This window comes from Cricetulus griseus, chromosome 4 (genome assembly GCF_003668045.3).
Source record: "Cricetulus griseus strain 17A/GY chromosome 4, alternate assembly CriGri-PICRH-1.0, whole genome shotgun sequence".
NCBI classification, from domain to species: domain Eukaryota; kingdom Metazoa; phylum Chordata; class Mammalia; order Rodentia; family Cricetidae; genus Cricetulus; species Cricetulus griseus.
Genome location: NC_048597.1, coordinates 11,607,251 through 11,634,647, shown reverse-complemented (window position 1 = coordinate 11,634,647; position 27,397 = coordinate 11,607,251). Strand labels below are relative to the sequence as shown.

Below are 27,397 nucleotides of genomic sequence, written 5' to 3'. Positions count from 1 at the left end.
CATTGTTGTTGATCTTTTAAGAAGTTTCTTTTTATGCTTTGAGATTTCTTTAACATAGAAAACTGGAAAAAAATCATTGGACCCAACAGTTGCATGTTGCAGCTATGTCTAGGTATATTCATCGGTAGTTAGGAACTCACACGACTGAAGAGTTTACAGACAGATACAGAGATAGAGAGAACTATGAGAAGAGATTGGAGTCATGGGTTCAGTATGACAAGTACCAGGATGAAGAAAATGAGGCATTCACATCTAGGATCATTTCAGTCATTGGCCCACGTAATATAGAAAAGTTAAACTCTGAGATTATAAGCAGGCAGGCAGTGGGCCAGTTTCGTATAAATTTCAATGCCACAAAGTCTGTGCTCTTGGAGCATATCCATTTTGGGAGGTACATGGGTCACAAAGGATCTGGAAGAAACTTCCAGTACTAAGACAGTGAAGCTCAATTCAAGATGGCTTTGCCTCTGGAGAACATCTGGGAATGTCTGGAGTTATTGCTACAACAAGAGGCTATTGGTATCCACTGGGTAGATGTCATAACAGATACATACCTCATGTAGCACAAATCCTTCACAATAAAGCATGATTCAGTCCACAGTGTCAATAATAAGACGGTTTGGAAATGTGTGGTGAAATATGTGAAAATGAGGCAGATCTAGACCACACACACACACACACACACACACACACACACACACACACACACACAGGGGGGAGAGGGAGAGGGCGAGAGAGATCTTTTCAGTTTTGTGGGTGTGATAAAATGCCACAGCCAAAGCAACTTTGGGGAAGAAAGGGTTCTTTAGCTTACAATTTGAGTCTGCAGTCCATCATTGAGGGGTAGTCTAAGCAGGAACTTAAGCATCTTGTCACACTCACAGTCACAATAAGAGAAATGAAGTCATCTGTGCCACCTTCTCAATTCTTCACCTAGCTTTTCTCCTGCCATTCTTCAACAATTCAGGGCCCAGCCTATGAAACGATGCCACCCTCAGTGCCCTGGATCTTCCTACATTCGATCCTACCATCCAGACTATTCCTCCACAGATATGCCAGTGGGCCAACCTGATCTAGACAATTCCTTGATTGAGGCCCTACTCTCAGGTTTCTAAGCTGTGGCAAGTTGATGCTTAAAACAAAACAAACCATCACAGTATCCAATCTACAGCAAGAAATGAACCAGGGAGGTGTGTATTAATGGAGAGAGCCCATGCAAAGATTGGTGTGACAATTTTCACCATAATATCTTGCATTGGGGGTATAATCAGACCTCCTTCTGTGACAACTGAATCTCAACAAGGTTATTCCAAGTTAGAAAGCCGGGGAGAGATAATCTAGATCCAGAGGAAAAAAATTAACATCTTCAATGCCAGAGTAGCAACCAAATATGCAATCTGAATATGGGTAAGAGTAAGAGGAATTTTGGATGTCTGGTGGCTCTAAAAGAATTAACCCTTCAGGATCAACAAGCATCCAACCACATAGATTTTAGTTCTTCACATTATTTGTCAGGGACAGGAACCAGGACTCTGAGAGACATGGCTCCTTCTGGAGCTGGAACCGGAAATATAAAATGGAAAGCCATAGATTCTTCCCACCCTGGAAACTAAAAAAAAAGGGCTAAACAAATAGGCAAAACAAATTTTGCATTGTTGGAATATACCAATGCCAGAGGAAAAGGGCTAGCTAAAGGAGTCCGAAGTAACAAAAACTGCAACAGTTGGAGCAATAAAATCAAGTGGTACTGAATTATATACCAAAGTATAAAAGAGATCTCAATGGATCTACACATGTATAGATGAGTCATTGAAGAAATTACTAAGTCATAACAAAGAAACCTCAATTCCATGAAGAATGGTTTCAAATTATTTATGCAAATATTGCACTTTTGGGGAGTGGGAACATTCATAACCCTTAAATATGAGCTGCAAATATTGGCTTCTTTCTAAAATATTCAGGGTTGAAAAAAAAGTTAGGTTTTTTACTACAAAAGCGTGACAAAATGTCTGAGCCAGGTGATAGAGAGTGTATCCACAGTCATAAATTGTGTGCAGAGTATGTACCTTGGGCCTGATATTATCGACATTTTATCTTTGTGATCTACCTTTCTAGAGCTCGCACTGCCAGTGGATTTATTAGAAAAAAAAACATCACATTCCAAAAGATGAGCATCCTATCAAATACTCCACCAGCATTCAGAATTGTTAAGGCCATCAAAAACAAGGAAAAGTTTGAGAAACTGTCATAACTCAGAGACGTCTGAGGCAATCTGATGAGTAAATGCATTGTGGGAGCATGGATTGGAATCTGAAACAGAAAGTGCTCATTAGGGTTGACACAGGGAAATAACAACTTTAGTTAATAATAATGTGTCTACCATATTAATGTAAAAGGTAGGACATATGGGGATTCTGCTATTTTTTTTTTCTGTTAAAAAATCTACAACAGCATAGCCAGCCATTGGTGGCGTACACCTTTAATCTCAGCGCTTGGGAGGCAGAGGCAGATGGACCTCCATGAGTTCAAGGACAGCCTGATCTATAGAGTGAGTTCCAGGACAACCTCCAAAGCAATACAGAGAAACCCTGTCTCAAAAGACCCCACCAAAAACTACAACAGCTGTAAAACAAAGTCTAATAATCAAACATAACACACTGAAGGGAAGGTTAGGGTCTGACGTACACTAGAAAGTGAATGTCCTTTCTTTCTCGTTAGCATTTTGCAAACTGCATAAAATATAGATTTGGCTTTCAGTAACATGCTAGCGCTGTGATCTCCCATTCAGTTCATTTCCTTTAGTTAATGAAAGACATAAGAAGAGTCTCATCATCAGTTAAAGGGTTATAGAAATCACAGCATCAATTGCAACCAGAGCTTTCAAGTCAACTGCCTTCTGACGGGGCAGTGTTCTCTCCTCTCTATGGAGCCTGAGCTGTGATTTAGCCATGTCCAAGTGCTGCCTGGCAGGCTCCAGTGACAAAAGCAGTTACTCATTGCTGCTCAGCTTTAGACTGAATATGGGCATGGGACAACACTAAAAGCTGTTACACAGCAAGAAAAGAAATAAGACTTCTAAATGGTAGCTGCTACTAAGACAATTTAATGTTGGTCAATCTCTCATTTTTATAGTGCTGTGTATTGAATCTACATCCTCACACATGCCAGGTGAGTGCTTTAACACTTAGCTATACATCAACATCTATGAAATGTTGAAAGAAACAACGAAAAGTACTTCTTTATCTTGTCATGGGGTTCGCAGAAGCTAGAATTGTCCAGGAAAGTCTCAGAAGTGTCCCCCCCCTTTGTAGTATTAATGAATAAAAACTAGAGTCTTACATGGGATGGGCCTAGGCCCTATCCCAAAGGATATGACAGACTCTGAAGACCCCCTTCGGAAGGCCTCACCCTCGCTGGGGAGCAGAAAGGGTATGGGATAGGTAGGGGGTTAGTTGGAGGGGGGCAGGGGAGGAGGGGAGGGAGAGGAATTGGAATTGACATGTAAGACAATCTTGTTTCTAATTTTAAAAAATCCAAAAAAAAAAAGAATTAGAGTCTTTATGAAAACCTGAAAATGTCTGAGCTATACAATGTGGGATATTTAAGTGGGAGCTGCATTGCACACGTTTAACCTGGAATGTAGCCAAGCTATAGTTTTCACAGCTATTGGCTGGGCAGAAGCTGCCTGTGAAGTTAGGAAGGTGATGCTGGGGCTGGATTCTTTGATGCTATAATGTACTTCAGATACATTGATGCTCTTGTTAGTAAGCAATGTACATAGCTTGTGAACAGAAGGAAGATTCTTCAGAAGTGTTATTAGCCTTTAAACCTAGCAATATTTCACATTAATCATCCATTTAAAACTTTGTTATTTTTATTTTTGAAAGATTGGTTATAGTTTTATGGACTTCCAGAAGTTAACTATTGATTTCCAAAAGAAGTATAGTTAATGGAAAGGAAATGTGGTTTTTCCTTTCATCATTAATCAAACTCTTGGGATTTCTTTTGGTGGTTCAAGTTCATGTCTTTTCTTGTGTTAAAAATGGGTCCCATTTTTCAAGACCCTTGCTGTGGATCATACCATTTATTCCTAAATAATTCCCAGAGAGAAACCTTTGCCTCACTGTATCACAGATGTGGTCATGGAGGGTATCAATGCTTAGGGGAAGGGGCAAAACTAATCCCTGAGTCCAGGCTTTCTGCACCAAAATGAGACCATGTACTTAACTTCTGACTACTGCTGCTAAGCTTGAGTTGTTTATGATTGTGAAGAATGGGTCATGATGCAGTACCTATTCAAAACTCTGTTATGGTTTCCCATTTCTACTGAAGGTAAGACTCAGGAATGATTTGCTCTGAGAACTCTTGGGTGCCCACACCAGCTCAGAGAGCAAATTAAGATGGTCTTTGGTACATTTTTATTGCATGTGGTACTTTTCACTTCATAACACTTACCACGAATCCAATTATCATCTCTTTGTTTCATATCATTTTACCCTAAAGTTTATAAGCTTGTTCAGGACAGGGACTATGTAGTTCATTGTTGTCTCCTTGGCACCTAGAACTGTCCCTAGGTATATTAAATCATGGAGAATATTCAAAAACTGAATAAATAGGAAGAGGAAATTATTCAAACAGACAATAGGCTATTGAAATAGTACTGTAGTACACTATTCAAGGTCTATTTGAGTGACTGCCATTTGCTAAAATAATTTGTTACTTTGATAATTTAGTGACCCTAAAAGAACCATAGACAGTTATTCTAAATGGAAATTTAGTTTTAAGTTTATGTCATGATAGCAAAGCATAGCTGAATCAAACTTTAATGGGAATTTTATTGCATATATGTTGAAGAGAAAGTATAGAAGGAAAAGTTAAAAAAAAGTAAACTCAGGTGCTCATTATCCAGCTTCAGCGTTCATTAATAGAGGGCCATGGCTTTTCTTGCTTCAATATTTACATCCGTTCCCACATTTAGTTTATTCGGAAGCACTACTTAGACACTGTCATCTCATTGTATCTCAGCGTAAAACTCTTAAAATAAAATAACATCACAGAATTGTCACACAAGAATGGTAATATTTCTCCCTTCATATCAAATATTTTGCTAGTGTTCTCATCTATCCAGTTTATTTAACTTGCATTCTAAGAGCCTAGCATTTCCTTTAAATTCCGGGATACCCTTTTATTTTCTTGAAGAAATACAATTATCAGTTCTGGAGATATTCCCATGGTCTGGAATTTATTTACTCACCATATGGTTCACTTGTTATATTTCTCTATCTCTCACTTCTGTTAACTGCTAATGAGATAGAGCAGGACCTTTTTTTCTATTTAGCAAATGTGAGTGAGGAAAGGTAGGATGCAGAGATAGGGAGAGATAGGGACCTGTATGGAGAGTCTCCTAGTATGCCAGTTACCAAGACAACACTATTATTTGCATAGAAGCAAGGAAAGGCTGAGGGGAAAACACTCAAAATGCCAAGATAACTTAGCAGTGCAAATGATAATATTCCTTTCTTTATATCAGATATCTTGCTAGTATACTCGCATTAGAAGACCAGAATACCAAGTGTGGGAGCCTGACCTCGCCTCACCCTCTGTGGTGGGTTGAATAAGAAGTGTCCTCTCTAGACTCACATGTTTGAACCCTTGGCTCTTGGTTGGTGGCATTATTTATCGAGGCTGTGGAACTATCCAGAGCTAGATCCTGCTAGAGGAAGTCTGTCACTGTGAGTGGGCTTTGATACTTTATAACCTTGCCCAACTTGAAGTCCACTCTCTGCTCCCTGCTTCATGTTTTTGGTTGAGATCATGATCTCTCAAGGCCCTGCTCGAGCCACCTGCTGTGCCTTCTCCACCGTTAAGGACTCCCCGTCTTGAACTCAAAGAAACTTTCTTCTAAATTGACTTGCTCATGGTATTTTATCACAGTAGCAAAAAAGTAACTAAGACACTCCTGTTGTTTTATGACACACTGCCTTTGTTACAGCATAAGTGCACAAGAAAACATTGTTTGCCACTGCCACTCAAGTATGAAATGGACAAACATCTGGTTTCTTCTAAGTAGGAAAAAGGAAATGAGAACATCTTCTTGAAAAAAATTAATGCCATAATATTATAAAGAAGTGTTTTGAAGCTAACATTCTTTTCTCTACATACATTTTGTCCTTTACTCTTGGGGGTGGTGGATGTAAGGGTGGAAAACACAGCATTATAACCCAGTGTTAGAAAATCTATTTCACTTTGTAAGAAGCAGAGTGAAGCTGATGGTAATGAAAGAAATAACCAGTCTTACTGTGGAAGTGGTATGCAAAAATTCATCTTTGCTATTAAAAATATGACCTTATTTCAGAGTGGGATCTTCATAGTGTAATAATAAAGATAAAGCCATACAGAGGCATGGTGGGCCCTAGTACCAATGATTAAAATAAATATAGAAGGAGACAAAATATAGACACAGAGAAGACCGCCAGGTGATGATGCAGACAGACACTGGAATGACACCGTGATTATCCAAGGAACACTAGGATTGCCAGCAGCCACCAGAAGATAGCAGAGAGCCCTGCAACACAGCTGATATCTCAGGTTTCAACTTCAGCCTCTAAATATTTGGCAGGTCATATTTATATTACCCTCAACCATCTAGTTAATGGCATCTTAGTCTTAGTCTTAAGGGATCATTATAGTTGTATTGATCTGCATAATTGAGACAACTCATTAAGCATTGCCTGGGTAGTAGTAGGCTTTTACATCCTATCCATAAAGCCAGATCCACTTGGTCCCCTTGTTCACCTTACAGTAGCTATAGAAATAGAAGATTAGCTACAATTATCTCACTGTGATCAGTTATCCTGTGGGAAATAGCAACATCATGGATTCACGTGGTATTAGAAGGTGATTCTACTATGGTTGATAATCATCCAAGTGGAGGGAAAAAGTGACATTAAAGGTAAGAGATTTCCCGTCCACAATGTGTGTCTGTAATTACATAATTCAAGGAAAAGCAGTTCCTCACTACACGGTTACCCTTTTGGCAAACACAGTGCAAAGCAACTTGCTGAAACAAGACTATTATTGAGAATCAAATCATTCTCGCTACAGAAATTGTTGACCTTGTAATAAGTAACCCAAAGCATGTTTCACATTTGTATTCCATTAGAAGAAATACTTCTTTTACTATATATTGTACTTACCCATTTCTTGTAGCATTTCAGTGACTTGAAAACCAAACAAAACAATCCTTGTCAAAATCCATATAGGTCTTGGAGGAGACCCTACAACCAACCGCCACTTTACTAAACCAGCGCAGTCCTTAACTGTATTTTAAATATGTATCCTTATACCAACAGATAAATAGTTCTTATTCCTCTCCAAGGAAACTTCTCTTGGTAACAGAGACCATTACAGAAAACCACAACCAATCAAAATGCAGATTTGTTGAACCCAGACCTCACTGACATCTCTATAACACAACTTCTGAACCAAAGGCTTCTGGATCATTGCAGAAGAAGAGTCAGGAAGATTATTAGAGCCAGAGGAACAACGACTTTGCTGTGAGATTGTATCTCCTAGAAATGTTAAAAGCTGCACACATGAAATCTCAGACTTGAATAAAGATGATAGAGGTGTTACCATGGAATGGGGGAAAGCCAGCAAGCATCATTCCCAGACAAAGAACTACAGGCATCTAAAGAATTCTGAGAGCCAGGGGAATAGTCTTCCCCTGGGAAGAACACACCTACTGGTTATCCAATGCCAAATGGCCAGCCCTGAAAACATACATACAAGTAACATTATATGGACTGAGCAGGTTGTATTTATATGTTTTAGGTGTGTGTGGTGTGTGTGTGTGTGTGTGTGTGTGTGTGTGTGTGTGTGTGTGTGTGTGCGTGTGTGTTAAAAACAAAGGAAAACCCATGAATGTCAAAGAGGTCAAGGGCAGTGATGGGAGGGTTTGGGAAAAGGAAAGGAAGGAGAAATGATAGAAATGTATTATAATATCAAAAATATCTTAAAAAGTCAACATTTCTGAAGTAATAACTCAGTGGCTAAGAACATGTACTGCTCTTCCAGAAGACCTGAGTTTGGATACCCACACCCATGTAATGCTGGCCACAACGTCCAGTAATTCAAACTTCAGGGATCCAACACCTTTCTCTGGACTCTACTGGTACTTACAAGAAATGCACAACCTCCATCTTCTGCCAGTGATGAATGAAATAAATCTTGAAGAAACCCACATACTCTAGTACCAGACACTGATAGTGATGGTGGAGGGAGAAGATATTGTAAAGAAAGGAGTTGCTAACTTCCAGCAAATATATACTGCTAAGAAGCACTTTGCTTTGGTTGTTCTCTGGCTGAAGGGAAGACTAAGGGTAATTATGAGTACCACAAAGAACATCTGATCATCTTTTACACTGGCAGCTTTGACATAACTTCCAGTGCTTTCTCTGGTAGCTGCTGAATCAGAGTGAGCAATAGAACGATGTAGAAAATACAGGAGTAAATCCATCTGACCAAGAAGCTCACTGAAGAACACGATATAATCAACATGAATATTTCTTCCCCTGAAGGCTATGGAGCAGAAGGAGTTGTTTACTGAGAGAAGGCAGAGGAAAATAATTGGTTTCAAGAAAATTTTGAAAAAGATTTTGTGTTCCAGTGGCTCTGAGTATTGTGTGTGTACACATACTTTGTCTCAGTGGCTGGCATTTCCCATTTTTCAAACGCAGTATATGGTGAGTGTTTTACTCACTCTGGTTCTGTAATGCCATGGACCTACTAGTCCAATAACATGGTTCTGGCTTATTGTGAACAGCTTTACCAGTGGTGGTTAAGGAATGAAACTTCTACTTTAACCCATCATTATTTAAAGCTGAACTAAGCAGAGACATCTCTCTGTCAAAAATCAATCCTGAGCAACGAACAGCAAGTTCTATTCAACCACACTTCCTCATTCACTCATTCACTAACATGTGTAAGTAACATAGGTCAGAGATTCACAAACCTGTCTACAAATTACAATTACTTATTAGATCATCAAACCATGAGGTTACAGTGCTTAGACTTACTGCCGTGGAGATTTTGATTTGATTTTTCTTGCTTGAGTTGATCTCTGTGTTGCCAGTAGGTAGTCAGGTTTAAGCAATATTGTTGTGGGTATTGGATACAATGGCTAAACAGGAAGAAGATGGTCTTTCATACAGCATGCTCAAACTCTGGTAAAAAAGAAAGGGTATTATTAGATGAGTAACATGAATTAGTTCAGTGGAGAGGAAGGAAAGAGAGGGGGGAAGGAACTTGTTTGAAGTGTGGTTTTGCAGGACCTCCTTGTGGGAGGTAAGAACTGAATAGAAACTGGAATGAATTTACAGTGCTCCCTAAGGGAGGAGGAGAGAAGAAACACCACCCATGTTAATCATCTGATTTCATTATCTTTACAAAGTCCCAGGGCTCACCAGTTATTGCAGTAGTCATATTTCAGTGTATATTGAGTACCCACCTTTCGTCAGATACTGTGGTAGGCGTTGGAGGATGAAGATACATCAGCCAGGACAAAATCTTAATACAGTAATCATTTCTGAGAACCCGTGCTCTAGAAAGGAATGTGTTTCTGTGCAGTAAGAACAGAAAGAAGCTTTGGACCCTGCACATCTCAGGGTTCTTGGTCATGTTCAACAGAATGCCTTCTTGTCCTGTTTTCTACCTGACACTCCTTTTCACCTTAACATTGACTTTTGCCTGTCATAAGGAGGTGGCTTTTAGAGTTGACCTACATTAGATAATTGCACTGATCTTTGGGCTGACTTGATTCAGTGCATAAATGAGCAGGGACTATGTTTATTTTTACTATGAATACCATTAGGTTCTCTGACACAGATGTGAGTTTAAGGTAGTTAGTGGGTTGAAATTAAGAGAGAGACCACTGAATAGAGCATAATCATGATGGTAAATTGTAAGTATTATAATGAAACACACCCACACGTGTGGGAAAATGGATGAAGAAGTGGATTGTAGCTGACAGTAAACCTTGGTGATATCATCTGGGTTTTTTTTTTTTTTTGGAGGCCAGTAGTGCCTTTATTCATGTTTATTGCACAAGAAGGTGCAATAGAGATGGACTGGCTTTGGATGAACTCATTCCTAAGGAAATGGATTAAGTCAATAATTTATTTTTAAGATCATCTTGAGAGACATTTAAAGGGTTCAAAAAATCGACAAGTATGCTCATTCTGATTTTCCTTCTAGATGGTCTTTTGTTTTGCTTTGCTTCTTCCTCACTGCAGAATCAATTCTGGGTGATTTTTTTAAGGGTTCATTAACACTCCAAGGTAACATTCTGTGTTTGGCTTTTACAGAAACTATGAATAACACTTACAGAGAAATTTGTCCCGATGAAAACAGGAGTTAGATAATAATAGTAATTTCACAACACTTCCTCCCCATGGAAGTTGAAAACTCTTGCGAAATACAAACAAGAATATTGAGAATTCCCAGTAGGAAGGTGGCAAAAATCACAGCTGCCATTTAGAGAGGGAGTTTTCCCCGAGAACCTCGTTGGAGAAGGAAAACAAGCTGATGTGATGGTTTTTCAGCTAATCTAAAAACACCCTGGAGGAAAGGCTCTTCTTGTGCTGTGCCAGATTTTCTACTGAGTACTTTGCCCACATTGTTATTTCTTATAATAATGCCAAGCCTTCAAAGACATTGCCATTAGTATTCAGCACATGGCTAGATGATGAAGGTCCAGGTTGGATCTTAACTGCATGGTCCTAAAGCCCTTCTTCCTTGGAGATTCTGTAGCCAATGGTTGATCTATCCTTCTATTAACTGCCTGTCCCCTACCATACTGACTGTAAGATTGACAAGTGGGATAATAGTGGTGGGGACCCCTCTTCCTACACGGATGGGTCCTAGGAACATCACATTTCTCCCCCACCCCTGCACCTAGGAAAATTTAAGCTATGAAGTTGAGATCCCCAAATGCAAATGTATTAAATCAAATCATTGTGTATGCCTACATAGTATTTAAAAATCTTCCTTAAAGGACAACAATACCTTTAAAAACAAAAAAAAAACACATTATATAGTCATTGATGATTTTTTCATTTTGAGAGCTAAATCATATGATGTCCTCACAGCTTATTTATTTATTTTAGAAAGAAAATCTTTCATCTTGTCCAGATTATTTCTCAAGTTAGAACTATACATTTCATTTTCTCAAAAAAAGAGCACATTTCTTTCTCATACACCATGTGCCTAGTTCATTTTCAGCAGCTCATGTGTGGGTCATTCACATGAGTTGTCTGTCACAGAAACAACAGGTTTTGTCCAGCTCATCACAAAAGCCTCAGCTTTATTACGACAGTTTCCTTCTTTCTAAAGGTGATTAAAAGTAAGGTAACAGCCGTGCAGATAACGGATGGTTTGAGGACAGGTATTTTCTAGAAATGTTCCATCAAGGAGTAAACCAGGCAGATAATATGCTTGTCAAATTTGTAAAGCTAATGGCTCCTGTTAGAGCAGGTTTCAGGCTTAATTCTAGTGATGGGCACTGGGGTGGGCTGGGGACGCTGTCAAGCTTTACCTCTTTAGTCTGTTATCAAACTAAGAATTTGCTTCAAACATGAGCAATTCTGCAAAATAAAGGCTCGACTTAAATAAGCAATTGACCTTTTCAGAAGAAGGAATAGCATTTAACCTATTACCTAATAAACATTTCTCAAGCACCTCTTGTACACTGAGGTGAATGCATCAGTTTTCCTGACTTTGACTATTACTTGGGTCCACTCTAGTTGATAAAATTTTACATTGTCAAGGAGAAACCCAAAATTCACCCTGCACATTTTTTTTTTTTTGTGGTTAACTTCCATGTCCTATAGTCTCACCTTTTCTAGACCTATCTTGGAGGATTTGTTTCAGATTTATCCTCCTCTAGAAAGATCTTGAGCCTAACACAATGTGGCAGGCACACTCTACAGCAATTTCTCTCATACTGTTCTGCCCCACAGAATCCTCAAAGAGCAGCGTTTGAAACATCCGTTTCCACGTGGTGCTCAAAGTAGCCCGTGGCAGATTGTAGACTGATGAAACACCCCTTTGTGGCCTTGAGGGTGATGCTCACATGTGAACCCTGGCAGAGCTGCTAACTGAAGGAGGCTAGTTCATCAATAACACCACATAACAACTATCCCAGATCTGGAACATCTTTCTGATTTCTCTATACGGTAAGGATAATACCCTTAAACAGCCAGATTGGATTTTTTGGTATTCATTGCTCATTGAATTGATAAACTTTTCAATTACACCCTTTTCAGACCTTGTTGTATTCAAAGCTGGGTTCTCGTTAAATCCAGGAGGTTAGCGAAGGCCTGAAGAGTATGCAATCTTCCATTCTCCTCACTGGCCTCTCATCCCCTCCTCACACTTTGCTTCTGACCTTCCTTCTTTAAACTTCAATTCTACTATTAGCACAGAGAGCTGCCTAGATGCAATCAGTTTCTTAGGACTTCTTTCCTGAAATCATATATACTAAAAGATGTCCATAGTTACATATGACATTATCTTTCATAGAGTCTTATATAGTCCTCCAAAAAGTATGCTTGCCATCTGCATGGCTTGATTGTTGATGCTGTCTCATTTTGGAAAGATAAATCTCTAATTCCTTATTTAGTATAAGGTATTAAATTTTAAAGAGACAAATGTGTATTTGTAAAATGCATTGCATTCACAGCTTATGAAACTGCCTGTTGTTTTCTCTTGAGATGATAAACTAGGATTCATTGGCTAATTTTTTTCCAAATAATAACAGCTCTTGAATAAATATTTCAAGGACCTTAGATCTAGCTTCTAATTTCATCCTATTAGAAACTTGAGAAGTTAAACTGCTGAATTAAAAGTGGAAACAAAGCCATTTGTCTTAGTTTCTATAGTAGACTATTATGAGAATCAAATAAGATAGTAATATATTGGAATAATATAGTATAGTCAATAAGTACCAAATATAATGCTCTTAACTGGCACTACAGTTGGAATATGAATGCCACCATTGTTCTAAATTAGGTCCATTTACTAATGATGAACATAGAATTGATGTTCTCCTATATTTCCATTTTTGAAAAGCACATCCATGGGGGAAATGAAAGGTGAAAGCCAAACACCCCACCACTTTTTTTCTTTAACTCCATTTTCAGCTCCATTTTTTGAGAGACTAAACACTAATTCCCTTCTGTAATGCAGTGTGAGGCAGATGGATCAGGAGGAAGCCATCAGTGTACTTACTCCTTTCCTGGCTATCATTAAGCTGCCCCACAGCCTCCTTTTTCTGAACTCTCTAGCTTCAGGAAATTTTGCCAGAGGAGAGAATAAAATGTACTGAGTGTGTATTCGGTCGTTTTCATGCTGTGATAATATTACCCAGGAACAGTGACTCAGGGAAAGAAGGGGTTCTTGTGGTCCAGTCCATCAGGGTGAGACAGGAACACTAGGCAATAGATCACATGGCATGGGTGATCAGGAAGTAGAGAGAGTTTAGTCCTGGGGCTCAGTTCACTTTCTTCTTTGTATTCCGCCCTGGAGCCCATGGGACAGGGCGGGTGACTCCTACAGTGGATCTTCCCATTTCATCTAATCTAATATACATATGTGTTCAGTCACGCTCAGAGTTTGGTCTCCTCTGTGAAGCCAGCTACTGCCAAGTTCACAATATCAGCCATCACTATGAGGGGAGGTGTCCAACAAAATGACAGTTGGAAAGACCAAACTCTAAGGAAAGAGAAGCAACAATAGCCATTCAAATGTGGTGTAGCTTGCAGCAGCTACATCAGAAGCCAAAAGAAAGACCTTTTCCACGCACCCCGCCCTAAATTTTCAGTGTCTTCATGATTCATTCTGAAAAGAGATGTCGGGGAGGGAGCAATCCTGGAGGTAGTGGCACAACCTACCACTTGAGCAGTGTCTCTTTATGTAGCCCAAGACAGCTTGTGGCCTCAGCATCCCAAGTACTTAGATTATAGGCTTGAGCCATCATGCCTGGCTTTGCTCATCAGACTATGATGGCTAATTTTCAGTACCAGCCTGACTGGCTTAAGAGATACATAGATAGCTTGTAAAACATTTCTGGTTCTTTGTGTCTGTGAGGGCGTTTCTAGAAGATATTAGCATTTAAATAGGCAGGCCCAGTAAAGCAGATCTACTTTCATCCCAGTGTGGGTGGGCATAATGCCACCCAGGGAAGGCACAGCCATTATAGAGGCTGCACATTTGGAATTACTTTGTTAGCATCCCTTGTTTTCAGGTCTTCAGACTAGGACTTTATTATATATAACACTATCTCCCCTGTTCTCCAGCATGTAATGAGAGCTCCTGGGAGGGACCTCTCTGCTCCTGCAATTGTGTGGGCCATTTCCCATAATAAACTATTTTATAAATCTTTGCATATTTTTTAGTGATTTAATTTCTCTGAACCACCCTAACTGTAAACTCTGAAAAAATTGAAAGACTAAAATCTCATAGGCTGTACAAGTGTGAGGAATGCAGTTTGAAGCCCCAGCACTGATATCAATGCTGGCTGGGTGTAGCAGCCTGGTTGTCATTCAAGCACTCAGAAGGCAGACAAGAGTCATCCTGAAGAAGCTGACTAGCCTTATGGGACAGCTCTGGATTCAACCCAGAGACCCTTCATCAATTAATGAAGTGGAGAGCCATTGAGGAAGACTTACAGATGTGAAGCTCTGTCCTTAACATGTGTCCTAGTATTTATTGTTAACATGACATAACCTAGAGTCACCCAGGAAAAGGGAACCTTGATTGAATGGCTCCAATCTGATTAGCCTTTGACCATGTCTGTGAGAGATAGTCTTGACTGGTAATGGTTTCAGGAGAGCTTAGCCCACCGTGGGTAGTACAGTCCCTAGGCAGGTGAGCCTGGGCTGTATAGGAATGATGACTGAGCACAAGCTAGTGAGTAACCTAGTGTTCCTCCACAGCTTCTGTTCCAGTTCCTGTTTTGACTTCCTTCGGTGATGGACTGTGACCTGGATGTATAAGTTAAAACAAACCCCTCTTCCCCTAAGTTGCTTTTGGTCATGGTGATTATCACAGCAACAGGAAGCAAACTAGAGCAACATATGTGGACGTGCACATGTGCCCACACACTCCTAAGCATGCATATATACAATGTGCATGTCACACATACACATACATGGAATAAAAAAGAAAAAAATACGCACCTCTCACAACTTAGCCTAATATGTATATGGACTTAGGTGCATCTTTTAGAATAGATGCATTTTTACTCCAAAACTCTTAAATCTGAAGAATAGGTTTTTCTTTTTCCTTTGGCTGTTTATCTAAAGTCTTCATGACTTCTGCCTACAAAATCTGACTTTGTGAAATAATGTACTTTACAAAATTGGAAAATCTAAAAGAAATGGACAATGACCAGTGATTGTTAATTCATGGTATTTTTTTGTTGTTATTGTTGTTTTGTTGTTGTTGTTGGTAGTGTGTGTACATTTCCCTTTGGGATTTGCTGGTGTGAGATTATCTATTGCCTGTGTTTTCCTTCTGGCCTGAAATGACTCTTTTCTATGATATGAACAATTCCATCTGGGGTTGTATGTAGATAAAAAAATTTTCTGTGGATTGGCCATGATTACTTTTGTGTTAAATGTATCTGGACTCTTCCTGAGAATATGGTGTGTTATGATCTCAAGCTATGTTTTAAAGGAGAATGTAATTTTTTAGATCATCTCCATCAAATAATTATATCTTCCCCTCCTTGGATTACACTTATAAAACACATCTTCTCTCTTAAATATGAATAAAGATTTCTCAGCTTCAAATTAATACATGTCAATTGAATAAGCCAGTTTTTGTGAAAATCATCTTCATTCACTTAAAACTCTATAATATTGCAATTTAAATATGCTTTGGGAACTATGAGAAGGCCTCTATGACAAGCATATTTTGAAAGATGTAGATTTTAACATATCACAACAGTTTACCAAGATCTTCTTCCAAACTCCATAGAACACAACTGCTCTCTCAACTGGTTTTGGACTCTTAGATATTTGCTTTTCCAACATATACCTGTTTTTTTCTTTTTAAATACCCGCAAGTTCATTACCCATGAGATGATTTTGATACATCTTCAAAATATTTTTTATTTTAATATCAAGGTGTCTTAGCATTTGATAATAACTGAATCAATTGCTCTTAGTAGATTTACAATCCTACTTTGACCACCAGTGAGATTGGATAGCACTAGCCTCATTTCTGTTATTATTATTGCAGGTTGAAGAGTGTGTTTTCCTATAAGTCACTCTAGCCTCTACATTGTTTTCAGTTCTTACTTCTCCCAGGCTATGGCTATGAATGAAAATAAGCGATAAGAAGGACTAAATCATGATTTAGGAAGGGGACATTGAATGAGACTATTCCCAGATAAACTAAAATTTTGGTTGTGAGTTTATAATTCCTCCAACATGACTGAGTTGTATTTATGTTCTTGGTTTCTGTTTTATTTTCTTTTAGTGTTATTTGAGACTGTGTCTCACTCTGTAGCTCAGCCTGGCCTGGAAGCTATGTCCCTCCTCCTACCTCATCCTTACAAGCCGATGTTACAAGCATGAGCTACTATGCTCAGTATATATTTATTTATTAGAGCTAGATCTCAATAGCCACTTTTTCATAAACATCCACACAAATTAAATAACTTATGACATTTTGTTTTCATACAAATTCTTCTTATTTAACTAAGCCAAATGTTTTCTCCCTGGAAAAATTCTGGAATATGAATATGATTAAGATCTGCCACATATTTTGAGGTTCATTGCTTTACTGTGAGAAATACCTAATGGTTGACTACAATATACAACAGTAATTGTTATAAGATAGAATAAAGTGGGAGACATTAATAATCACAGCTATAAAATCAATTGTGTTATCATTAGTTACTTTTCTTGTTGCTGTGCTAAAGACTTAAGAAAAGCAGTTTCAGGAAAGATTTATCTGTGCTGACAGTTTGAGGGTATATCCAGTCATGACAGGGAATGCATGGCAGCAGTAGAATGAGATGGTTATTCATGGTGAATGTCACTAGCAAGCAAAAAGAAGAACTCTGCTTTCTCTTGTCTTAGTTCTCTGTCTCTCTGGGAACCTCGCATGAGGAGTGATACTGCCTACATTCAGAGTGGGTCTTCCCCTACCAGTTAAAGTTCATGGGAAATGCTATTACTAACATGACCAGAGGTATATCTCCTAGACAATTTTATGCCACCACGTTGACAAGGAAGGTTCAAAAGAATTAACATCACAGACTTTTCTGAAACTTTGTAGTAATCTCCTTACTGAGTCCCTCTAAAATAAACATAAGTCGCACACTTCTAAAATACAAGGGCATGAATTAAACATTCCCATTCTAAAGGTGAGCAACGTGGGCATGCAAGGAAAGACTGACCAATGCAAGCCTAAGACTCAGCAGGACAAGCATAAAGTCTGTGATTAGTTCGATGATTAGCATCTGGAGCTCTTCATGGGATCATCTGGGATTCAGCTTTCTTGGTTAGGCCAATACTTCCAGACATCTGAAGGAAACTTGCCTCCGTCTTGGGTCTGTTTATCTCTGTCTTTTCAACATCCTTGATGGAAGTCCCATGGTCTTGGCATCTACTCCAGCCCATGGGATGGTGTCACCCACACTCAGAGTGGGTATTCCTACCTTGTGGGAAATGCTACACAGAGATGCCCAGATGCTTGCCTCCTTGATGACTCCACATTCTTTCTAGTTGATAATGAAGATCAGTCACCACAGCAATATACACGTAGGTCTAGCTCTAAGACATGAATTTACATGAAATTTAAAAAGGAATCCTGCCATGATGAAAGTGATACACAATAATGCTATAAAAAGGTTTTGAAGCATAACCAGGCCTGGCCTCTAATCTCAGTAATTGGGAAGTTATAGAGAAGTTTAATTGGCATGTGAAAGAATATTTCCAAGTCAATAGGAAAGCAAAAGGTAGGGCTTGTTGACCTTGGCAGGTGAGTGCCTGTCATGGTGAAGCCAGACAGTCTTGTAAAGTTAATAAGCACCATCAGGGCTTCTCAGGATTTGTGGAACTGGATGGTTTGAAGAGGCCCACATAAATCTTTAGAAGAGAGGTAGTTAGATGGGTTTGAAGACAGTAGGTAAGTGGCATCAGAAATCTGAGCAGATTTAACATTTCTGGTTGTGAGCCTAACCTTTAACAGTGGAGCCGTTTCTCCAGCCCCAGATTTAACACTTTTTGTAGACCATTTTTCTATGTCCACATTTAGCAGATTTTGTTGGTAAACTATAGTCTTCCATTTAACCTTTAAGTAGAGAGCAGGCCACCTGCACAGGGCTGCCTAGTGGTTTCACATAATTTTCATCACACAAACACCATCATTGTGAACTGTGATAGACATCTTCTAAAAATATGATAGACTCCCCCAAACAGAGTTTCCATGTTACTTGACAACCGCGATGACGAGCACAAGAAAGAAGCAGACTGAGTGGTTGCTATGGGCCTCTGGATCTCTAGCTATGCCCCACGGACAGTAATTTTAATTAAAGAGGTAGTCACTTTTCCTGTTGCTCTGATCACATATAGTGAACAACAAAACAATACTAACAAAAGAAAACAAGTCAAGGGAGAAAGAGTCTAATTGGGTTCATAGTTTCATGGTACAGTTCTTCACAAAGAGAAGCCATGGTGGCAAGCCAGGCACATTGTTTCTGCAGTTAGAAGGCAGAGGGAGATGAATACTGGTACTCGGTTGGTTCTGTTGGTTAGCTTTTTCCACTTTGTGCCATCTAGGACTCCAGCCTGGAGAATGAGTTTCAATGCGTTTAGGTTGGGTCTTCCCTCTTCAGCTAACCTAATCATGATAATTCATCCCAGACAGGTGCATGCAGAGATTTGTCTTCAAATTGATTCTATAATGGGCATGTGCATGGCGTGTGTGTGTGTGTGTGTGTGTGTGTGTGTGTGTGTGTGTCTGTGTGTGTGTGTGTGTGTCTGTGTCTGTGTGTGTCTGTGTGTGTTTGTGTGTGTCTGTGTGTCTGTGTCTCTATGTGTGTTTGTGTATGTGTGTGTGTCTGTGTCTGTGTGTGTGTGTGTGTCTGTGTGTGTGTGTCTCTGTGTGTGTGTGTCTGTGTCTATGTGTGTGTGTGTGTGTGTGTGTGTGTTTCTGTGTGTCAGTGTGTCTGTCCCTGTTTGTCCTATGTACATGCATATGCAGAGGCCAGAGTGGAATATTAGGTGTCTTTATTTATCACTCTCTGCCTTGTTTACTTGAGATAGTATATCTTGTTCCCCCTGGACCTTGCCTTTTCAGCTAGCCTGGCTGGGTAGCAAGTCTGAGCAATCCTTCTGTGTGAGCCACCACACAGTCCTGGGGTTACAAGGTTCAGCTGTTTTTCCTGAGCTCTGGGAATCCAAACCCAGTTTCCTGTGCGAGCACTCTTACATAGTGTGCATCTTCCCACATTCCAGGGGGATTCTAGATCCCGTCAAACGGGCAATCCATTTCAACTGTCACAGACAGTAACTAGCTTCAGGGTGTCAGGAAAGGCATTTTTCCTTTGAAACACTGATCTCCAATCCCCAATCTAATGAATTTGAGAAAAAGTTTCAGGGGAAAGGTGGTAAGAATGTACACCAATTCATCCTTTTTTTTTTTTTTTTTTTTGGCCAGTGCTCATTTTGAAAGGTTCATTAGCACAGAGTTCAAAGGAGACCACAGGTTTCTTGACTCAGATAACCAGAGGAAGGAGGTTGGGCTAATGGGAGATGTGGCTGGAGAAAGAAAGCCCTGTTGTGAAGTGAGAGTGTGGCCGGAGGGCTGTTACTGTTATTGGTAATGATAGACCCAGGGCAGAGTAGGGTATCACCACCCTAGGAAACCCTTGTGAAGGCCACACCTGATTTGGTGTGTGTGGCTTCTGAACAATGTAGGAGTAGACAGCTGGACTAAGACAGCGAATTACGCACTGAGACACGGAGTGTTAAGAGGATTATGTTCCTAGAGAGAGAGAAAATGAGTAAATCAGGAATTACATCTTTAGAAAGGACTTCTATGCCATCCCACAGCATTCACCCAGCAGCTGGTGGAAGTGGAAGCTAAACCCTGAACTGAACTGGAATCCAGTTGCAGAGAGGGAGGAGTGATGAGCAAAGGGGTCCAGACCAGGCTGGTGAAACCCACAGAAACAGCTGACCTGAACAGGGGGAGCTCTTGCTCCCCAGACTGATAGCTGGGAAACCAGCATGGGACTGATCCAGACCCCAGGAATGTGGGTGTCAGTGGGAGACCTTGGAAATCTATGGGGCTTCTTGTAGTGGATCAGTACTTATCCCTAATATAGGAATGGACTTTGGGAGCCCATCCCACATGGAGGGATACTCCCTGAGCTTAGACTCAAGGGGTTGGGCCTAGGCCCTATCCCAAAGGATATGACACAGACTCTAAAGATCCCCTATGGAAGGCCTCAATCTCCCTGGGGAGCAGAAAGGGTATGGGATAGGTAGGGTATTAGTTGGGGTGGGGGCAGGGGAGGCAAAGGGAACTGAAATTAACGTTTAAAATAATCTTGTTTCTAATTTAAATAAAAATGGAGAGAAAGCAAAAAAGGAAGAAAATTTAAAAAAAGGTTACAGATCACTAATGGTAGGTCAGTGAATGATAACCTAATGTATCTGAGAGTGCACTTGGCTTTAGTATTTCTTTTTTTTTAAATGAAATGGTACCTTCTTAAGTCTGATTTATCTTGAGCCAGCTTTAATTTTATTGAAGACTAATTTACATTTGGACATGTTTGGTGGAGTGCAAATACACTCTAGAACTGGTCTGATTTACTAAGCACACACAAGTCTCAAGCCCTGGGAGCACACTGTTCTGTTACTATGGCTTCCATTTCTAACTTAACCCTCATGCTCATTTTTAAATAGTCTCCAGTTAGTAAGCAAGGGGATCTGGAAATGTTTTTCAGGTCGCTATTCCTGAAGTCCCACCACACAAAGGTAAATGGAAAGGGAAGCACCAGATAAGAGCAACTTTGTAATTCTATCTAAACCTTTTCTGCCATGACTATTTCTGTGTGGGGTATAGAATGCAGTGCTAACCTTGATGTCTCCGAGGTGGCTTGAATAGTCTACCTTTGATGCCTATTTCAAATCCATTCCCATATTGTTGTATTCCTGACTTTGGCTTCCATGGCTTGCTTACAACTGAAAATCCCTGAATCTATGACCGTGTCTTATAAGCCTAATTGCCATTCTCATGAACAGCACCCAATGCCCCGTTTTACTCTGACCCCTCAGTCTGGAACACATCATCAGGACTGAGTGAGAATCTGTGGGTTTCTTCTCAACCTCCACTTTCAGATACTCTTCCTTGTGGAAAGATCCCGTTCTCCCCTCTGCAAGTTAGTGCTTCTCGATCTCACTCAATATAGTACTATGGAGGCCTTTCATTCATAGCTTCAGGTGTCCATTGAATTCCCAGCATATTTTCCTGTATATAGGTTATTCCAGTTGCAAATTCATGTAACCATTTCATACAGAAACAAATATTCTTGAAAAATCAGAAACAGAAAAGATGACAGAGATAGACCAGATGAAAAGGTTTAAACTCAAAGCTTATTTTCAGAAGGTTGACATTAGTAGACTGTAATATCCTTCAGATATTCAAATACCTGGAGTAGGATCCAACATTGAGCAGACATTTATCATCAAGAATACCAAGCACCAATTAAATCCCTGAACAATAACAGCTGCATACTGTAATACCCTGGAGTGACATGATTAAATTATGGTCACTCAATCTGTGTCTTGACACCAACATGAAAATGGTTTTTCTTTTTTTACTGTACAGTAGAAAAACAGAATAATTTATCTTAGTCATTAGCATGGGAGGCAAATATTTATGCCCTCAGAATGGCATTAAATATTAACTAATAGTGAAAAATCATTAATGCCACCATAGCACAAAGGGAAAAAATCAGTTTAAGGTAAGAAAGTGGAAAGCCCATAGCTAAATTAGAGTTGAAATAGTAGGATAATGATGGTGTAATGTCCACAAGTTCGAGACAGTTATGGAAGCAGCAGTTGGAGAAATCCCAGGGAAGCCATCCTTAAAGTCAGGCTCACCGACAAAGAACACCCCTCCTTCTGACACCATGTGCCTGTGAAGCTTCATCCAGTAGATAGTTCACTAGAAAAAATATGATTTATTTTTTTGTATTATTATTATTAAGAGAAGATCTCATTGTACAACCCAAGGAAGCCTTGAAATTGCACCATAACCCAAGCCGGCCTAAGTACACAATCCTTGTATCTGTTTTCCCACATAAGGAATTCAGATATAGGATTACAGGTATGCACCATCATTTGTGACTCATGTGGTTATTATTAATCATTCAAGGCCAATTAAATGCATGTATTATATTATATTGTAGTAAGGATATATAAAACCTAAATCGAATCCAACATATTGGCTATATATTTTAAAGTGCAAAGAAGGTGTATTGCCCTAGATTCTTTTAAATTAAGACAATTCTTTCTGGAATCAATATGCCACTTTTAAGAATTTCAAGGTGCTAAGGTCACCCACTGTACTTGTCATCTGTGGAATAAAACGCAGTTCTTGCCACTTCATCATCTGCCCATGGTTTGTTTAACTTTCTTCAAGAAGTGGACTCAGAAAACAACACTGGAGCTGGGGATATATAGCTCAGCAGTACAATACTCGGTTAATGTGTCTGAGGTCTTGGGTTTGGATGAAATGTGAGCAAATGGTGTTCTGTTAGGAACAATTGAATGTTTTAGCTGAGATTTCTATGATAATTTTGAGGACTTGAACCAAAAGGAGTCTACTATGGAGTTATGTATCAGGTAACTCACAGCTTGATGGAAGAGGCAATTCCTTCTCTTGTGGCTGTTTCTATGGAGCTATTGACAAGGGAAAGGATAAAGGAAAGTCCCTCATGAGCCCGAATATTCTCTTGCCGCCATCCACAAGACCTCAGACATTACCATTCTAGAGTCCTTTGAGTGTTTTTTTCATACTGCTCAGTGGTACCATGATATGAAATAGCACAAAGGTTAAACTTGGAGGCTCATGTAACTGTGGAACTCAGAAATCTCATCTTTTATTTTTCCTTAGGATATATATCTGCCGCCATGCCGATGTAGATTATAATCAATAGTGGAAATGCAAAGGATGAAACCATAGTAACAGAAATGAATTTGATGCTGTAGTTTAAAAGAGAAAATACCTTTGAAAGGGTGAGGGAATTTTAAAAGGCTTTCTGCACTGGCAAAGTTTATTCACTCATTTAGGCATCTGTAGAACATATAATGTGTTTATAAATAGCAAATACACAGTTGTAACCCCAGCAAGGTATTTAGTTGTCTTTGGTCCTCCAGCAGCATTTTACTCTCCTGGCTTCTTTGACCACCCCCCCCCCCATTGGATACCGAGAATCTACACTGGTCCAGCAGTTAGGATCTGGATTCTAGCATATGTGGAAAGCCTATCTGAGTCCCATCCTTTCTAGCACAGTTCCCATTACCTGCTCTGACAGCTTACGCCATTCCATTCTAAAACATTTTATATGATATTCCTGCACTGGCCACCTGGGTTTCTCTACCTTCTATTGTTCATTAGGATCAAAGAGGATTTGACTGACCCTTCCTAGAGCTCTCAGATTATTACCCAGGTTTGATCTAAGATGGCTATGACCAAAAGAGACAAGGCTGAGGAGTCTGGTCTTTTAGTTTTAAAGGGACCACCCCTTGAGATTTTGTTTTTAATGTTCCTAATGGCATTTGGGAGCCAAAAGTTGAAAACCACTGCTTAGACAAAGAACAAATTGAGTCAGAACATCTAGATTTCAGAATAAGTATAAAAGCTTAAAAATAGAACAGAATCAAGATATATGGATATCTGTATATGAAAGAGAAAAAGAAGAGAGGCAATATACTAATTAAAGAGTAGATGGTAGACATGATCTCATAGCTGGAATTGTCAAAGGTTTCCTAGGCCCTAGTAATTGTGTCATTGTTATTGTTGCTGTTATTATTATTGTTAAAGATCATTCTTGTGGGAACTATGGGGGACTGACAGACCTACTTTTGACAACAAAGACCTGGTTTGCCTTATTCCAGAGTTTTCAGTATTATAAAGCAAATCATCTCACTAATTGCTGCTTCATTCCCCCTCTAATTCCCCACTGCAAGCTCAAGCGTTTTTGGAAACCTTAACTCTCCTGCAATCAGAACTTAGACAACACCCCTATTTACTACCTTCTGGTGAGAATTGTGATTGCATCATGGTGAAAAATAGTCCTGGGTTCCCCAACCAGAGGAGAAGCCTTGGCTGCTTCTGAACTTCCGACTTATTGCAACCTTTAAGATATCCATTCTCTAAGCATTTGCTAATTCCTTAGAACTGGCCCTCTGTCTCTATTCTAACTGGGTGCCAAGGCTTTCCAAGGCCATAGCAACACACCCGAGGAACCCCCTGGCAATTGAACAGCTTGGAAGGGAGACTATACGCCCAAGGAGAGTGTTAGAAAGATCTTGTTGAGTGATGTGGCAGATGTGTACAGAGGCACACCTTTGCTCTGGATACTGTCAGACAGGAAGTGCAGCTCTGTGACCTTCTCTACCAAGAGGGCAGAGTACTACAGGCACAACAGTAACTTTCTTTGGCTGAGAGGGGGTGGGTTGAAATTTTGTGGATGGCTGAGTAATTCTCCTCTCTTAGAATTATGAAGTAGACTTGTTTCCCTTGCTTTGTCATAGTGTCAGAGTGACCTTTCTGATGTTGGGTTTCTATGAGGTTTATATCCTGCAGGAGAGTGAGATGACTTGACTAGGGATACCAGGCCATCTACTAGACCTAAAGGCCATCTGTCTCTTTCTATGTAGTCTGCCCACAGTCCCAGTTTTTGCTAAGGCTAAAACATTGCTGAAACCCCAACACATTGAGTCAAATCCTATACTCACTATTAGGCAAATTCCCTTATTGAGAATGGGTAGTGGTGGCTATCTGGAGACTGTCTAGCAAGTTCAGAGACTGGATAAGATCCCAAAACTGTGAAAGCTGAGCCTTGGTGCTCCCTGGTCAAGCTACCTTTAAATACCTGGTCAGGATCTGCCACTCTCACCTCCTATGAGTCCCCTTCTGACAACCACTGCACAAGGCAGTGATCCTGCTGGACCAGCCTGGGCTGCTGGCTTTGCAAGCAGCTGCTGCAGTCAAAACTCCTGTCCTTTTCAGTATGACCTTCTTCTACTGGCTCCATTCTTTCCCATATTCTGTGTTGCTTACAGATGAGCAAGTCTGCGAAGGGAGCAAAACACGGATGCCAGGCCCAAATTTACTGTCTTGAGACTCTTCCCTGGCTTTATTCTGTTTCTGTGTGGCAGACCTTCAATTTCCTTATTGATTGCATATTTGCTGAATGAATGAATCCTCTCTGATAGCCAGGACTCATTAACACATAACCCTGTTCTTTGCTTAGAAACTTGGAGAAAAAAAATATATGTATATGAGATAGATAGATACATAGATATAGATACACACACTGTGGGGTATATTTTTAAAAACCCAAAAGGCTATGGAACATGTGTGGTGAAAAGAAGAGGACAATTAAGAAAATATAGTTCATGGTAGATAAACTTTCAGTGAAGAAGGAGACATGAAGGAGAATCATAGCCTTTTACAGGGGCCTAATGATTCTAATCCAATATCCAGTTCAAGGCAAAAATTCTCTCCATCTCTCCGACATAATTACATACTTATCCAGAAAGAAGAATGGTCACATCCAATGGTGTATTAAACCAAGAAACAGTAAAATGGATGCATGGAATAGGAACGATTGAGGCAATATTAAAATGTATAGCAAAGAAAAAAGATGTGCTTTTTTTCTATCACTGCAGAGAGGAACCCTACAAAAGGACTACAAAATGACTTGCTCAAGGTTGCCTGGAACCTCAGGGCATGATGGGAAAGTAGATTATCTTAATGTTCTATCCACTAGCCCATGATGTCTCAGTTAACAGTCCACCTGCAGGCTAAACTCATCACGTGGCCTAGTTAACACAGCATACTGCCAGACTTGAGGTTGGTGAAACTACTGTTTCCAGAGAAAGATTTATAGCCTGACTTAATGAACTGAGGAGTTGCTTTCCTAAGTACATAAATATCCTCAGCCTGGATGGAGAACTAACACTGAAGCTTGATGGCCACCTTGCAAATGGTGCCTAGGAATGCTTGGTTAGGGAAAATATAGCTAAGAAGGAAATAGGAGAGATATTAACTGTCATGTCAGAAGATCTCTCTACAATGCAGATTCACCTTTGGACTACAGAGTGACAGGGACAGCCTTATGGTTGTGGGGACTCCTTATTGTAATAGTTTGAGATTGTCTACTCCAATAATGTCAAATAAAGACCATCGTGTTTTTACACAGAAAATATTATTTTTATTTTTTAAGAGACTATCCAATATGTAGTAAAATGGAGACTATCACTTGCTTCTTGAAATATCCTTATCACAATATGATAAAACAAAGCAATATTTGCTGGTAATTAGTTGCATTCAGGGCTGGAAGGACCATTTATAAATATAGACACATGAAGACTATTACCTATTTCTATCTATCTATCTACCATCTATCTATCTACCCATCTTTCATCTAACATCTATATTTATAACTATATATGTATGTCTATTATATTTATATCTTATAATTGTAATGCAGCCTACAATATTACTATTACACTATACCTGATTACTATTTTATTGGAGGTTTATAAAAGGCCCAAAGCTAATTCTCTTATAATACCTAAGCCTAGATTCATAAATGGCAAGACAATCTGAACTCTAGGATTCTGCAAGGTTGATACAACATACAGTTGAGTCTTTTCCTTTCCACTTTATCAGACGTTAATGCCATATTTTGTCCAATGCAGGTCTTTGTTAAACTTCCTAGCAAATTGCCTTCTGTCTGTCTTAAAATGATAATGACATTCTTTATGAGGCCATTAGATTAATGGGAATTAAGAGCTGTTGGTAAATGATTTGGGGCTAGAAAGAGATAATGAGGGGTAGGAATGAGTTGTCTCCTGACTGAGCATAGCTCAAGGGGATGTTTCCTTGGGAGAACACTCTCAGTCGCCCCAGTATGCCATTAGAATACTTCTTCATGTGTATTACTGCACACTCCCTTGGGTATTTTCAATAGGCTCTCTCAGCCCAAACAGATCCATTTCCTTTTTACTACTTACAAATCCTTTTCCAGGACAGCTATGGGGGGTGAGGGAGATAAACTCACAGGGCCCCCCACAGTATC

At 39.6% G+C, this 27,397-nt stretch overlaps 1 long non-coding RNA gene across 1 annotated transcript in view; it reads left to right on the top strand.

Annotated features, from left to right (window-relative positions):
- The first annotated feature begins 2,788 nt into the window (after positions 1-2,788).
- The window catches only part of LOC113835324, an 89,915-nt gene continuing 65,306 nt past the window's right edge, over positions 2,789-27,397 (top strand). Inside the window, exons 1-2 of the long non-coding RNA XR_003484769.2 lie at positions 2,789-3,168; positions 12,018-12,233. This is a non-coding gene — a long non-coding RNA (uncharacterized LOC113835324). The remainder of the gene's footprint in view (positions 3,169-12,017; positions 12,234-27,397) is intronic.